The sequence below is a fragment of the Armigeres subalbatus genome, unplaced genomic scaffold, assembly GCF_024139115.2.
Source record: "Armigeres subalbatus isolate Guangzhou_Male unplaced genomic scaffold, GZ_Asu_2 Contig136, whole genome shotgun sequence".
Taxonomy (NCBI): Eukaryota; Metazoa; Arthropoda; class Insecta; order Diptera; family Culicidae; genus Armigeres; species Armigeres subalbatus.
In genome coordinates this window covers 96,345-111,360 of record NW_026942132.1, presented here as the reverse complement: position 1 = coordinate 111,360, position 15,016 = coordinate 96,345, and positions in this window count along the sequence as shown.

Genomic DNA, 15,016 nt, shown 5'->3' with positions numbered 1-15,016 from the left:
GAATCTTTCGATTTCTTCGATACAGATCAATAGTTTTTGGCAAAACTCAACATCCTGGGGCACTTTCAGTGCAAAACATGTAAGCTGTACTCCACAATTGCTCTTCAAAGTACGTGGACATATGTAGTTTCTCAAACAAATGAAAACAAATTCATACATTCCTGAAAAAAAAAATTCGTTTTTTTTTGCCAGAATACGTATTTTTGGACCAGGATTCAGAATATATAAAAATCTCATTTTGGCCAAAAATGTTACATATGCAGTTTCTCAAACAAACGGTTCAATTGCATGGCATGGACCAGATGGTCTATGGTGCGAAATTCACCAGGAACAAAGGAAGATATATTTTTTTCCAAATTCCTGAAGGAAAAATTGCTTTTAATTTCTGGGGAAGGGATTTCTAAAAATTCTAGCCAGATATATTGCCTTTTGGAGGGGCCATTCCCCAATATTTCTTAATGAGTATTCCGGAAAGTTTCCGTAGCAGAAATTCTCCGAGTTCTGAAGACGAAATTCTCTACAAAATCTAAAGCAGAAATATATCACAATTGTTATATATCGAGCTCCTATAATTCCGAAGGGAGAATTCCTCCATCATATCTTGGTGGGAGATTTCCAAAGAAATTTAAGAAAAAAGGAATACTTGGTTTGAGGTGAGAAGGTAGGATGTAGTCCTTTAATTTTTTTTTTCTGGATTAATTCCCCATAATTCGGATGGGGTAAGTCCTTAGAACTCTTAAAGAGGAATTTTTGGATATGGAAAAAACAAGAAGATTGGAAAATCAATTTCCCTGAATTCATGGAGCAGAAATTTTCTAGAATTCCTGAGGAAGAATTTGTATGGAATTCATTAAAAATTACAGTCTGATGGAGTCCTAAGATCCCAAAAATCCTTGGAGGAAGAATTTTCCATGATATCTGAAGGTGTGCTGGGTACATAATCAGAACTACTGGGAAGGGATTCCCCATAATTCATAAGGCAGAAAAAAAACCCTGTGTTCTAGTAATATGAGCTTCCCAGATTCCTTGAAGAAGATGTTTCGTAAAATGGGAAGGAAAAAGGATGTTTCCAAAATTCTCAAACTACTTTGAGAGTAGTTCCTCAGAATTTCTGTAGTTTCCAGAAATGAATTTTCCAGAATTCCGAGAGAACACATTTTCAGTAAGTGGTTTCTCAATCAGTATCAGGAAGATTTTCTGGTTTGGTACTAGTTATGTAAAAAGGTGTTCGCTGATTTTTCTAGCTCTTCTATGAGAAATGAATCAATGTTGGTTTTGATATTGCCAGAAATGGAATGCTGATCAGCGTATCGCACCATCTGATAGCACATTACATCAAAATATCTGTCATCAGAAAAAAAAACAGATTTCTTCAAAAAAGATACCATATCCGGTGAATTAGTGGCATAGCGAGAAAATTTTCTTGTGGGAGAGGGGGAACTCTTGTATTGAGTTTGATCAAACAACTAAAAGACCTCCGTCGTTCAAATACAATGATTCACAATCTTTTCATTTTCTAAGCTTCTTTTGAGCAATTAAAATAATAAACACAAAGTACCGTTCCCCAATTTTCAAGAATAATTTGTTAAGAAAATTATTTTGAGCTTTTTAGTGGAGTGTCTTCACTTAATTAAGTGGTGGAATTCAATGGGACTGTACAAACTTGTCTTATGACAAGTGAAGAATAATTTGAAAGGATTCGTACCTACCGAATAAAAATGGATATTCCTTAAACATTTATTGGATCCCAGTCCATATAAGAATTCCCTGAAGTACAGGTCTTGACCTCCTTCGGAGCTGCTTGCTTTTCTAAATCGTTTATGTTGATTGTGTTCTTTTTTAACTGAATTGGATGAACGTTCAACAATGTTTCCATTTCAGTTCATCCAATAATTCACTGGAATTTAGGCCTTAAGTTCTGCACGGGTATTCTAACAGCTGTTATCTGTTTTTAAAAATTGACAATGTGCCTTGTAATCTATAGAACCAAATTGGATATGCCCTCAAAAAGTAAATTATTCCAGATCCTCTGAAAATTTCCTTGGGATATAATACGCCCTGCTTTTTTTCTCTAAAGATGGTTCATGCTCTGTGTGATCCATATAACTAAATTACATAAGCCTTAAATATGAAGTCAAATGCTATTTGATTCAAATGATCACAAACAGTGAAGTCTTTCTTAGCCATGCGGTAAGATGCGTAGCTACAAAAGAAAACCAAGCTGAAGGTGGCTGGGTTGGAATTCCGATCTGGTCTAAAAAACTTTTTTTTTCTCAACTTCCCTAGGCATGAAAGTATTATCGTGCCAGCCTCATATATAAATGCAAAAATGTTAACTTGGCTTAGAAACCTCGAAGTTAACAACTGTGGATGGGCTTGATGAGTACTAAGCTGCGAGTCGGTAGTGTCCTAGTGAGATATGTAATGCTAATTAGAAGATCACTAACCGCATGTTCATTTCTGAAAGATGCAAATAGATCTTTCGTTATGCGTATTGGCCTTCAGACCTGTACTCCAATTCTAGAAAATATTGGCTTGGAATGGAACAGGAATTCAATTGACCTTTCCTTGCGTGTCGTTTTCATCACGTATGAACCGCCTGAAGAATTGAACTGATGTTGGTTCCAGATCGGGAAAATGCTAGGCCAGACTTGAAAAACAGCATTTTTTCGATTTTTGTTTTAATTTTTAAAAATAGTTAGAAGCGTAAAAAATGGATCCTTTGGGAAAGTTGATCTTAAATAAATTAAAAAATCGATTAACCAAATAAAAAAATTTGACCGAAAGGTCAATTCATATAGAATTTGATTTAAATGCAGAACATGCTCCATATCTAAAAGGAGCTGATAGATTTTTAGTTACGTGTATTGACTTTTTGACCAATTGACGCCTGTACTCCAATTCTTGGACTTATTGGATTTCTTGGAATGAAACAAAAGCCAATTTGATTCAAATGATCACTAAGAGCATATTTCATTTCTAAAAGGAGCTAATTGATCTTTCGTTATGCGTATATAGGATAAGGCCTATACTTTAGGGAATTTTTGGATTTTTAATGAACTCTTGAATGAAATATATGTTGAAGGTATGCCGAATTTGAATTATCAATCGTTAGGAATATTCACATATGGTCAGCTGGAAGCATTTACCATACCAAAAGGCGAAAATATTTTAGTTTCCGCGTGGAGGTGTGAAAGCTTAAACTCCAGGGAAATCTTGAAAGACCTGCTACATTCGGCGATGACATATTCACGACAAAAGTTCAACTAGTGGACGTAGTATCATATTTAAAAAAAATCCAAAGATCCATACATTAGGTGAAAAACAAGTAATATGAACCAAAATTCTTTGCTCATCATTATTCGTTTCACGTCCTCCCAATAAGCGACATGTTATTTCAGCGGCGCAGCCGAAATTTTTCAAACGTATAAGGGTTTGCACGGAATTTTTCTTCAAACAAATCGAGGTGTAGGGGAGATGCGGTCACAAGAAAAAGAAATTTTCCACAGAAAGTTTCCACAACTACAAATCCATGGTTGATGATTTTTATGATACAATCACATAGCAATTTGAGTGTCACAAAAACCATCAACCATGGATTTGTAGTTGTGGAAACTTCCAATACCAATTCAGTAAGCATACACGTGGGATTCATTTTTTGTTAACATCCGACAACAGTAAACATTGCACGCATTCGGAAGAATTCAGCCCAACTTAGAAACAGTATCAATCAAAACAGTCTAAGTATGGGATTAACTGATGGAATTTGCCAGAAAAGCATCAGTTTGTCTTTGGTTTAGGTGAATATTTATGAATTATGTTTTCACGATGCTGGCTGTTTATGTTTACATCCTCAACCGTTGTTGCCAGCTGATCAAACGCACCAATAACAAAATCATTTTTTGCTCCGATTTTTCAATTTTTTAAACGCACCCCAAAACAGAATCAATAAGATATTATTATTGCATCAATGCATAATGCGTTAGGAAAAGATTGATTAATTAAATCGATATTTTACATGTTTCCGCTATGATTTCACAATAGTTTATATCGACATCACTGTCTGCTGCTGATCAATGATTGCTTGCATACGACGCTACCGACGACGTGCAGATTGTTGAAGCCGGCTACGTCGTTGGCATAGTGCGTTACGGGGGGGATTTTTTTCACTTTGTTCACTTGCTTATATATCTATTTATTTATTTCGTCAAACATAATGTAGACTACATTAAAAAACTTATAACTATGTTCTATTGTAACTAATGTTCCTAAAATATTTTCTTAGGCTCATACGAGGCATGGCTAAATCAATTGCTTCACAATACTGATTGTAAACAGACATCATTTGATTCATTGGACTAAATTTTGCATAATTTGTTCGATGATGACAGGTGGCAAACAAGTTTCGATTTCTCAATTGCCGAGTAGGAGTGTAAAAATTTAAACAAGACAATAGTTTGGTGGAATCAATGCGGTGCGAAACAATATCATTCACAAATGAGATCATGGCAAATTCACGACGCTTTTTTAATGATTGGATATCTATAAGCATACATCGCGCCTCGTACGACGGAAGTGGGAATGTTGTCCACCTAATTTGCGTAAGGCATATAAAAGGAATTGCTTTTGAATTGATTCTATTCGATCATCATGTGATTTCATATACGGAGACCATACAATGCTACAATATTCTATAATTGATCTGACATACGCAACGTACAAAGTTTTAATTGTATAAGGATCTTGAAAGTTATAACTAAATCTTTTAATAAAACTGAGCATATTTGTTGCTCTATGGATAATAGTGTTGTAGTGGTCAGTAAAGGTTAGCTTAGCATCTAAGATTACACCCAAATCTCTAACCCTTTCACATTTTGTACTGGTTGATTTCCTAGAGTTACAGTTATCGATGGTGTGCTCCGTTTTCTACTGAAAGTGATCAAATTACATTTCTTGACATTAAGTTGTAGTAAGCTTTTGTTACACCAGTTATCAAATATGCGTATTTCGTTCAAGTAGATGTCATTGTCAACAGTATTTTTGATTTCCATAAATAGTTTCATATCGTCCCGCATAAATAAGGATTTTAAGATGCTTAAGAATGAGTGATATATCGTTTACAAACAATATGAATAGAAGAGGTCCTATATGCGAGCCTTGGGGAACTCCAGATGTTACATTGACTGGAAGCGACTGTTTCCCCTCAAATCGTACTATTTGTTGGCGGTCAGTTAAATACGATTTAATCCATTTAAGGAGGCTCATCTCAATTCCCAATTTCTCAAGCTTGAAAATCATCATAGGAATATAGAGTCTATCAAATGCTTTGCTAAAGTCTGTGTAAATCGCCTCAACATTGCTACCTTTGTCCATAGCATTCAATGAGTAATTTACAAATTCTAAAAGATTGGTAGTAGTCGAACGTCCTTTAAAGAACCCATGTTGTGCATCTGTTATTATATGTTTTATTTGGTTGAACATCCTTCTATTGATGATTGATTCAAAAAGTTTAGAAATACATGAAATAATGGCCACTCCACGATAATTTCTAATATCAGATTTTTTTAAATCAGAAATTGGTATTAGCAAAGAACTTCTTCCATTCTTTTGGAAAGCTACTGGTTTCTAAAGATAACTTGAATAACCAAAATAAAGGTGTCGTAAATTCGCTTGCCAACTTTTTCAAAAACATAGGTGGAATTCCATCTGGTCCAGATCCTTTTGAGGCATCCAAATTCTGTAGAGCTGCCAAAATCTCCGTTGCATTAATTTGGTTTACACCAACACTGCTTAAATAGTCAGGAAAATGTGAAAAATATTCATAATCACGATCACTTTCGGAAAATTCGGTATATGTCTCTTGAAAAAGGTTGCAAAAGAGTACAAATTTCATCAGCATTATCTCCTAATTTTTCATCTAAAGTCATTTTCGATGGAAAATTGCTGGATTTTAGCTTGGTTTTGGCATACTTGAAAAAGTTTTTTGGACATGATTTGATTTCATTTTCGGTTTTAGCATTATACTCCTTAAGAGCCGAAGACATGGCTAAACTAAGTTGATCGCAAATATTCAAATAGTTTTCTAAATTTTCTTGACTTGTGTATTGTTTATAAAGTTTATGAGCCTTTTGCTTTCGGTTTTTCAAATTTTTGATTTGTTTGTTGAACCATATTGGGTTTTTTGAGTTATAATTGCGACGTTTCCTCACGAATGGTACTTCATTCCGAACAATGTCTAATAAAATTGCATAAAAGTCTGTAACAGCACATTCAATGTCAGTTTGATTTTGTAAAATTTGTTGCCAATTAGCTCTGTTCAATTTTTGTTTAATGTTGTCAAAATTTGCATTTTTATAATCGAGAATATTTTTCGAAATCATAGCCATAAGGATCATGGTTCCGATGCACAAATACAGAGTATTCTATTGCTGTGTGAAATGCTTCATTTTTCCATAACGGCGATAGAGACTCATTTACACAGAAATCATCGAGAATGTGAATTGTTTGTGAATAAAAAGTCCAAATAGCAATTTTGTCGATTTTTCACATGATTGATTTGATTCAAGCCTAAACATGCAGTTTTTCAAAATAAATTGTAAAGTCTCATTTTCACCGACAACTGGCAGCAAAATACTTTCATTCTCAGAATCTGGAATGAAGTCTGCATTACGTTGGTTGAAATCGCCGTAAATGTGAACTTTGAATTCAGGAGGAAAATGGGAAATAATTTCATCGGCATTATGGAAGAACTTTTCATATGAGGATTTACAAGCTTGATCTGGAGGAAACTGTTGCAAAAATGTGAGTTTCACCAACAATATGCGTTTTTACCCACATGCTCAAATTCATTAAATTTGGTAGAATCAATGAGCTCCGAATTATGTTTTGAGGAAATTGCGATGAGAACACCTCCGCCAGACATTCTTTGCGCTAAGACGAGATCTCGGTCATCTCTAAAAACATTATAATCACTACCAAAAACTTCCTCGCTTTTAACGCTTTCTGACCAACTTGTTTCAGTTCCTAAAATAACCGAGAAAGAGGAACTCAAAATTTGTTTATGTATTTCGTTCATTTTGATAGCACTTTTCATACGATTGAAGTTCTGACAGTATACAAGTAGTTCTGTTGCCTGTGCGTTTGATGAAGTTTTGGTAGTTCGTCAATACCATTACAATTTTCTACGACTTCCTCCAATGAGTGCGTTAAGTTGATCGGAAGTACTATTTGTTGGTCACATTCTGCATCTCCCGACTGCGTCAATTCCTTTAAAACCCGTCTGTTGGCAGGAGCATGAAGAACCATTGCTTTCCTCTAAGGAGTTCGTCAATTCTGGCAAAAACACTGACAGACACAGGGCCTCGGCGATGGAGATATTGCGTTGGTTGTTCTTGAATGGTTAGCAGCAAAGTATGGATTTAACACCTCTCCTCTCCGAAAAGCGATGGTTGGGCGGTACGGGTGTTGGCTTGATGGTTTACAGAATTTACAGAAATTTTACAGAATTTCCAATAGAATCGTTGATCTTCTTGGATGTCAGCAATTTTTTTATTTCGCCCAGGTGAGCTTCGAGTCGATCAATGGCTTCATGAATTATGCCATCGCTTGTATTATTTACCGCTGCGCGATGAATCACTTCAGTGTTTTTATTAATTTGGTCTGCCAATTGCTCCTGTTGTTGCACTAGTGCATTGAATTCAAAGCTACCAGTAACAAGATTTTGGCATGGGGCACAACACGGCAACACATATGAAGATGTATCCGTCACCCTTTTATCTTTCCTCCGTAACGAACTACGCTGGACAGCTACTCCCACGCAGGCGGCATGGAAATTACGAGGACATCCAACACAAGTCCACATTACTGAATCCTCGGACGAATCTAGCGAGCAAATTTCGCAACTCATTATCACTATACGACACCGACGCGCGGCAATCAAAACGTATGCAAAAAGTAATAAAAACAAAAAAAAAACAAAAAACGACTACGGTCGCTAGCAATTAAAAATACGTCCGACCCGATTGACGATCAATTGTGTTATGATCTTCCCTAAATTAGCGCTATGTGGTAATATCATCACATCGCCGCATAGATTGAACTTAGAAGTAAGTCCAGATATACTTTTTTAGTGAGAAGATGGTCAGGTATGTAGGCAATATATGAATTAAATTTGTCTGTGCATATCGGGGTGGGTGGGGTGGTTGATTGTTTGAAGGTGTTGGTAAGCCGCAAGGCAGCCATTCTGAATGACATGTCATGAAGCCTTAATTTCCCCTTATGTGCCTTATTAACAGCAACCACTGGGCTGCGCGACCGCCATCCGATGTTTCTGCTCAACGGACGTCTTCGATTGCCAGATCCGCCGAAGATGGAACACGGATGCAAATGATGTGCTGCTGCTGCCACGACCGCCACCACCACCGAGCGAAAAAAAATTCATCCGCACCACCACCGCAGAGACAGCCGTTCTGACTGGGACCGCTTCTGGACGCCCTGGTCCGCTCTCCGTGACATCCAGAATTTAGAACCCTGGCTCGATGACGTGTGGCAAAACTATCAATTCTTTTGTCGATTGGGTCAAGACATGCCAGCCGATGGACCTCGGTTGTTCTGGTGTGACGAGGAGAATCATTCAGGAATTTGTTCTGACACATCTGTAGTTTCCTGATATGTGTGCGTGCACAGCCCATCCAAACCGGGGAGCCGTACAACAGCATAGGTAGTACCACCTGGTTATAGGTGGCAAGCTTGTTGACGATGGAGACCTTTGATCGGTGGTTGATGATTGGGTAGAGTTTCTTCAGCATGATGGTGCTCTTGATGACCCGGTCGTCCACATGTGACCGGAAGAGGAGCTTCTTGTCCATTATCAGTCCAAGATAACGAGCTTCGTCCACCCAGTCGACTTCGTTGTCCAATACCTTCAGGAAGTCAGAGTTGCGATGGGGGAAAGCGATGACCTGTGTTTTCGCAGCATTAACCCGAATCTTCCACGTGTGGAGGTATTTCACGTAGGCGTTGAGTCCTGCTTGGAGTTTGTTGACGAGGGCACGGATGACTCTACCTTTGTAGCTGATAGCCGAGTCATCAGCAAATAATGATAGGGTACCATCTGACGGAAGAGGTGGGATGTCGGAGGTGTAGAGGTTATACAGTATCGGTCCCAGAATATTGCCTTGCGGGACCCCGGCTGGGATCGGGTATGGGTCCGAGAGCACACCGGAGACACAAACCTGCGCCGCTGTTTCACGGAGGTAGTTGGTGATAATTTTCACGATGTAGATTGGGCAGTTCTGCTGCATGAGTTTGTGCGTCAGGCCGTCATGCCAGACGTTATCGGACGCCTTCTATATGTCGAGCAAGGCCATGACGGTGGTTTTGGACAACTCTTTGGCACGCTTGACCTGGTTGGTTACCCTTTGTAGTTGATGGAGCGTAGAATGACCTCGTCTGAAGCCGAACTGGACGTCCAGAAGTATGTTGTTCTCCATCGTGTGGTCGAGCAGTCTGGTGTAAATGACCCTCTCGAACAACTTGCTGACGGACGAAAGAAGACTTATGGGCCTATAGCTGGCAGGATTGGTTGGGTCCTTTCCTGGCTTGAGAATGGGGACCACCTTTGATAATTTCCATGTGGAAGGAAAGTAACCGATCGCCAGGCAGCGATTGAAGGTGCATGCCAAGAGGTTAATAGCTTTCGGACCGAGATTTTTCAGGACAATGTTGAAAGTGCCATCAAAACCCGGGGCCTTCATGTTTCGAGAGAACCGAATATGGTTCCTTAGTTCATCCGGTGAAACTCTTTTATCATCCGGGAACTCGCACGGAAGAGTGGAGAGACTGTTGACGCTGGCCGTTACCGACGCTTCCATCGGACTGACAATGTCTCGACCCAAGTTGTGAGACGCAAAAAATTGTTTCGAGATTACATTTGCTTTTTCACTAGCAGTTATATGAATTTTAGAAACATCTTTAAGCGGAGGTACAGGCTTTGGTTTTGTTTTCAAAATCTTAGTTAGACGCCAGAAGGGCTTTGAATAATTCGGAAAGTTTTTGATTTCTTTGTTGAACTGACTATTTTTTAGTTTTTCTACTCGTATAGCAATTATCCGATTAAGTTTTTTATAGAGCACTTTTCGAGAAGGATTCTGTGTCCTTCGAAATTGTCTTCGTATACAGTTACGCAAGGAGATTATACGTTTAGTTTCAACATCTAGTTGGGTGAACTCACTTGTAACTAATGTTGTTGGGATATATCGGATCTCCGCCTCACCGATGAAATCAGTGTGCTGCTGGAGAACTCGGTCGATGTCATCTGTCGTCTCAAGCGGCGGATTTTCGTCTATACGATCCTCTACGAAACGTAGTAGTTGGGGCCAGTTCGCACGATGGTAATTCCTTCTTCGATGCCGCTGATGTTGGATAGTTTTTTGATTCACTTCGAGAACTACCGGGAGGTGGTCCGACGAGAGGTCGGTGATCGCTGTAGGTTTGCAGCAGCTTTCAGCAATGTTGGTGATGATAATGTCCAGTGTAGACCCGACACCGGCTGACGAATAGAAGTTTGGAGAGTCTGGGTGGAGGACAACATAGTGTCCTGATTGTAGGTCCTCAGCTAGCACTACGCCATTCTTGTTGTTCTTCAGGTTTCTCCACATTGAGTGCCGGGCGTTCAGGTCGCCAGCGAGTATAAACTTACCATGCCGGCGAGTCAGCTTCTGGATTTCATTCTTCAGTCGTGCGATGGAACCATCCGAACTCTTACATTGTGTCGGACAGTAGGTAGCGATGATCTCCACAGGTCCTTCAGGTGTCATCAGCTCGATGCCGATCGCTTCAATGATCGACAGATGGAAGTCGGGAAGAGTCTTGAATTGGAGTCCTTTTTGAATGGCGATAGCAACACCGCCACCCTGTCGTTGTCCGGTTCGATCCGGATCGGTAGATGGTGTGGTCCGGTAGGTAGAAGTTCACGGATGGCTTCAGATGTGTTTCCGTGAGAATTGCAACGTCGATTTGGTTGGTTTGTAGAAACTCGATGAGCTCTAACTTTTTGGTCGCCACCGAATGGGCGTTCCAGTTAAGGATTTTGGTGGTGAATGTTGGAGTTCATGAACATTTGCATCATATGCATCATCATCTTTTGCATTTCTGCTACGAGCGTAGTTAGCTGCGCAATCGCACTCGTAACAGATGCTGGAATGACCTCCGGGTTGGGCTGGGAGGCTTGGAAGTTTGGATGCGTTGGATGCTGTCCATAGGTCGGATTGTTCCACCAGAACCCTGGTGGAATTGCTCCGGGGGGAGCAGATGACGGCGATCGACCGCGTTGTCGACTGCGTTGCTGATCCTGAGCCGGGGTGGGTCTCGGCGATGGTGGTGGAAAGCCGGGGAACGAATCGAGGTCGATGAGGTTCTCCTTCTTCTTCTTCTGTAGGTTCGGTTGGTGCCGTGATGAGGCTAGCATTCGGATCCTACGGTATTGCTCTGGCTTGGGGCAGCGCTTGTCTGTCGACATGTGGTTTCCGGCGCAGTTGGCGCACTTGTACTTGCAAGCTCCCCCGATGAAGCAGTGTTCCGTCCAATGTCCCAGAGAACAGAAGTTGCACCTCGGCTTCATGTTGCAGTTGCGAGTGCCGTGGCCGAAGTTGAGGCACCTCATGCATTGCGTTACGCTTTTGTTAGGGCCCTTGCACGCTTCCCATCGGATGATTGTTTGGTCGATTGAGCGAACAGCATTCAAGGCACGAAGCGTGATGCTGCCCTTGGTAAAGTGTACCAGATACAGAAAGTCTCTGTATTTTACACTTCGGTTCCGTCTGGTGATAGGAATTACCGCCAGCGGTTTCAGGTTGTAGTCATCCCTCAGTTCGTTCAGGATGTCCGCCGCTTCCATTGTCGGCAAGCCATGGATCACCGCCTTGAACGGCATATCAGACGCCATGTCATGCGTGTAGAATTCTGCACCAGCTTTGGTCAGGTATTCCTTCGCTTTGCCGTAGTCCTTCTCCGACGCAATGCTGAGCTTGATGCCCATACTGGTGAGTTGGTATTCGGCGGTAACGCCGATGGCCTTCATCGTTCTCTTCAGCTTTTCGTGCGGAATTGCTTGAACTACCAACGGAGGTAGTTTCGCCTTCGCCGGGAGCGAATTTGCCGGCTGGTCGTCGTTGTGGCGCTGAGTGATGCCCTTCCTGCGGCAGGGGACCTGTGTCTTCGGTGTGGCCGAAGTTTTCACCGACGATTGGTCGTCCTCGTCGTCGTCGTTGATGCCATTGTCCTCGCTCAGCAGCGCAAACATATTCGTTTGTTCAGGGCGACTTCGGATGCCGACGAAATCAGCACCGCCGCCGGTATGTTTCTGCTTCTCTTTCTTCTTCGGCGGACTATTCGAAGAGAGGACCTGGTGGTCTCTCTTCCCCATCGCGATCGCAATCGCGTTCAAATTTACTTCGCGTGTTCGAAATTCAACTGCGTGTTCACTCTTCAGCAGCTTACACTGTAATGGCTAGCCACGCGCGCGCGGAAGAGCAGTTTTCTTACAATCAATGACGCACGCACGTGAAACACGGGGCTTTTTATACACAGTGAAAACGAAGCAGTGGATCTAAAGACCCGTACCTTACTGCAATCTGATGTCCGTATTGGGGATTCATGAACGGGGTTGATTATTTCTGAAATTTTCACCCCGTTGGAAAAGAAGTAACATTTTCAATAGTTTAACATTGATAATCAATAGTATCAATAGAATTGGCAAATTGCTGGAGACTTTCCGAATCGATTGATAAGCAAATGTCGAAAATCCATCGAAAGATGAAGACGCTATTAGCGTTTGAAATCTATCCTAATTTCGTGACGGTCTCGAATTTGGAAATTTCCGTTTTACACCCTGTATCTGAGTCTTCCCCTTAGACGTAGTTTACGTCAAAAGAAGAAAAAAGAGAAGTATTCGAGATGGATCCGCCACCGCCAACCGCTACCGGCAAAACACTAGGCCTCGTCTGGTGTCCTTCCGCCGATGATTTCAGCTTCACTGTTCCAAGGTGGAGTACGACAACAGAGGACTGCTGTTTCCGATGCATCCACATTGTTTGATCCATTGGGTTTGATTGAACCCGTAATCGTCGAAGTCAAGATTGTCATCCAAACGTTGTGGAAACTACAAGTCAGTTGGGACGATTTGCTTCCTGAACACGTTCAAGCCTTTTGGATGGAGTATCGCAGGAACCTTGATGCTTTGGAATCCATCAGCATTCTGCAACTACAGTAAGGACTGTTTCTCAGTCGAATGGCACGGCTTCTGCGACGCTTCAGATAGCGCATACGGTGCTTGTTTGTACCTGCGATGTACCACTTCTGATGGTTCTGTTCGTGTTCAGCTAATGATGTCGAAGTCCAGAATGGCGCCATTGGAGGATTTGAAGAAGAAAATACGGAAGCTTTTACGAGAAGGTCAGCCAAGCTATCCAATTGAAAATTCCGTCGTTTTTCTGAACTGATTCCAACCTTGTTAAATTTTGGATTGCGTCGACTCCATCGCGATGACAAATCTTTGTCGCGGACAGGATGGCCGAGATCCAGCACCCGACGAAAGGTGGTCTATGGAATCATTTCGCAGGAATCGAAAACCCTGCCGATGTTGTTTCGCGTGGCATATCAGCCACTCAATTGGAGTACCAATCACTTTTGTTAAACGGACCCGTTTGGTTGCGTCAAGAACGATACTTCTGGCCCGTGACCGCTGCAGTTGCTGTTGAACAGCTAGATCCAGCTACCCTCGAAGAGCGAAAAATCGTAGCGCTACGGTTGCAAGCAATCCGCCAGGTGAAATATTCTCGCTAGGCTCGTCGCTCTCGTCTCGTTAGTTCGTTTGGTAGCTTGAATTCGTCGTTTCCACCACAATGCGCAGAGTGTCAACCGAGGCACTAGAAGGGTCGGATTAATTACCTCGCAAGAATATGAAGACGCCATCTAGTTCGGCTATCACAAAAAGAAAAAAAAAGAACTTGGGCTGATAGTCTCCTTAATAAAGACACACAAAAAAACAAAAAGAAAGCTTTTCGCATGAAGGTAGCAAATCTGTCCAGTGGGATTCAAATTAAAGATTTCTCCGCAATATCGCTGCCGCAAGGTGGAACACTTCGCGTTGATGACCGGCCCCGGAACGCTGCTGTATCCGCGAATCGGAAGCATCCAATGATCATCGACTATCGTCATCCTCTCGCTTCGCTGGTAATCCGTCACTATCATTTGAAGCTGCTTCACTCCGGACAACAAGTTGTCATTGCTAGCACCAGAGAAAGGTTTTGGATCTCGAACATTCATTCATTCATTTATTTAGTTAACATCTAAACAGATAACACTGAATCAACAATTTGACGCCACAATACACGGTTCGAGGCCGCATCTCTCCATCCTCGGATACGCCCCACGCTCGCCAAGTCGTTTTGCACCTGGTCTGCCCATCTCGCTCGCTGCGCTCCACGCCGTCTCGTACCTGCCGGATCGGAAGCGAACACCATCTTTGCAGGGTTGCTGTCCGGCATTCTTGCAACATGTCCTGCCCATCGTACCCTTCCGGCTTTAGCTACCTTCTGGATACTGGGTTCGCCGTAGAGTTGGGCGAGCTCATGGTTCATTCTTCGCCGCCACACACCGTATTCTTGCACACCGCCAAAGATGGTCCTAAGCACCCGTCTCTCGAATACTCCGAGTGCTTGCAAGTCCTCCTCGAGCATTGTCCATGTTTCATGTCCGTAGAGGACAACCGGTCTTATAAGCGTCTTATACATGACACATTTGGTGCGGTGGCGAATCTTTTTCGACCGCAGTTTCTTCTGGAGCCCGTAGTAGGCCCGACTTCCACTGATGATGCGCCTTCGTATTTCACGACTAACGTTGTTGTCAGCCGTTAGCAAGGATCCGAGGTAGACGAAATCCTCGACCACCTCAAAGGTATCCCCGTCTATCGTAATACTGCTTCCCAGGCGGGCCCTGTCGCGCTCGGTTCCGCCCA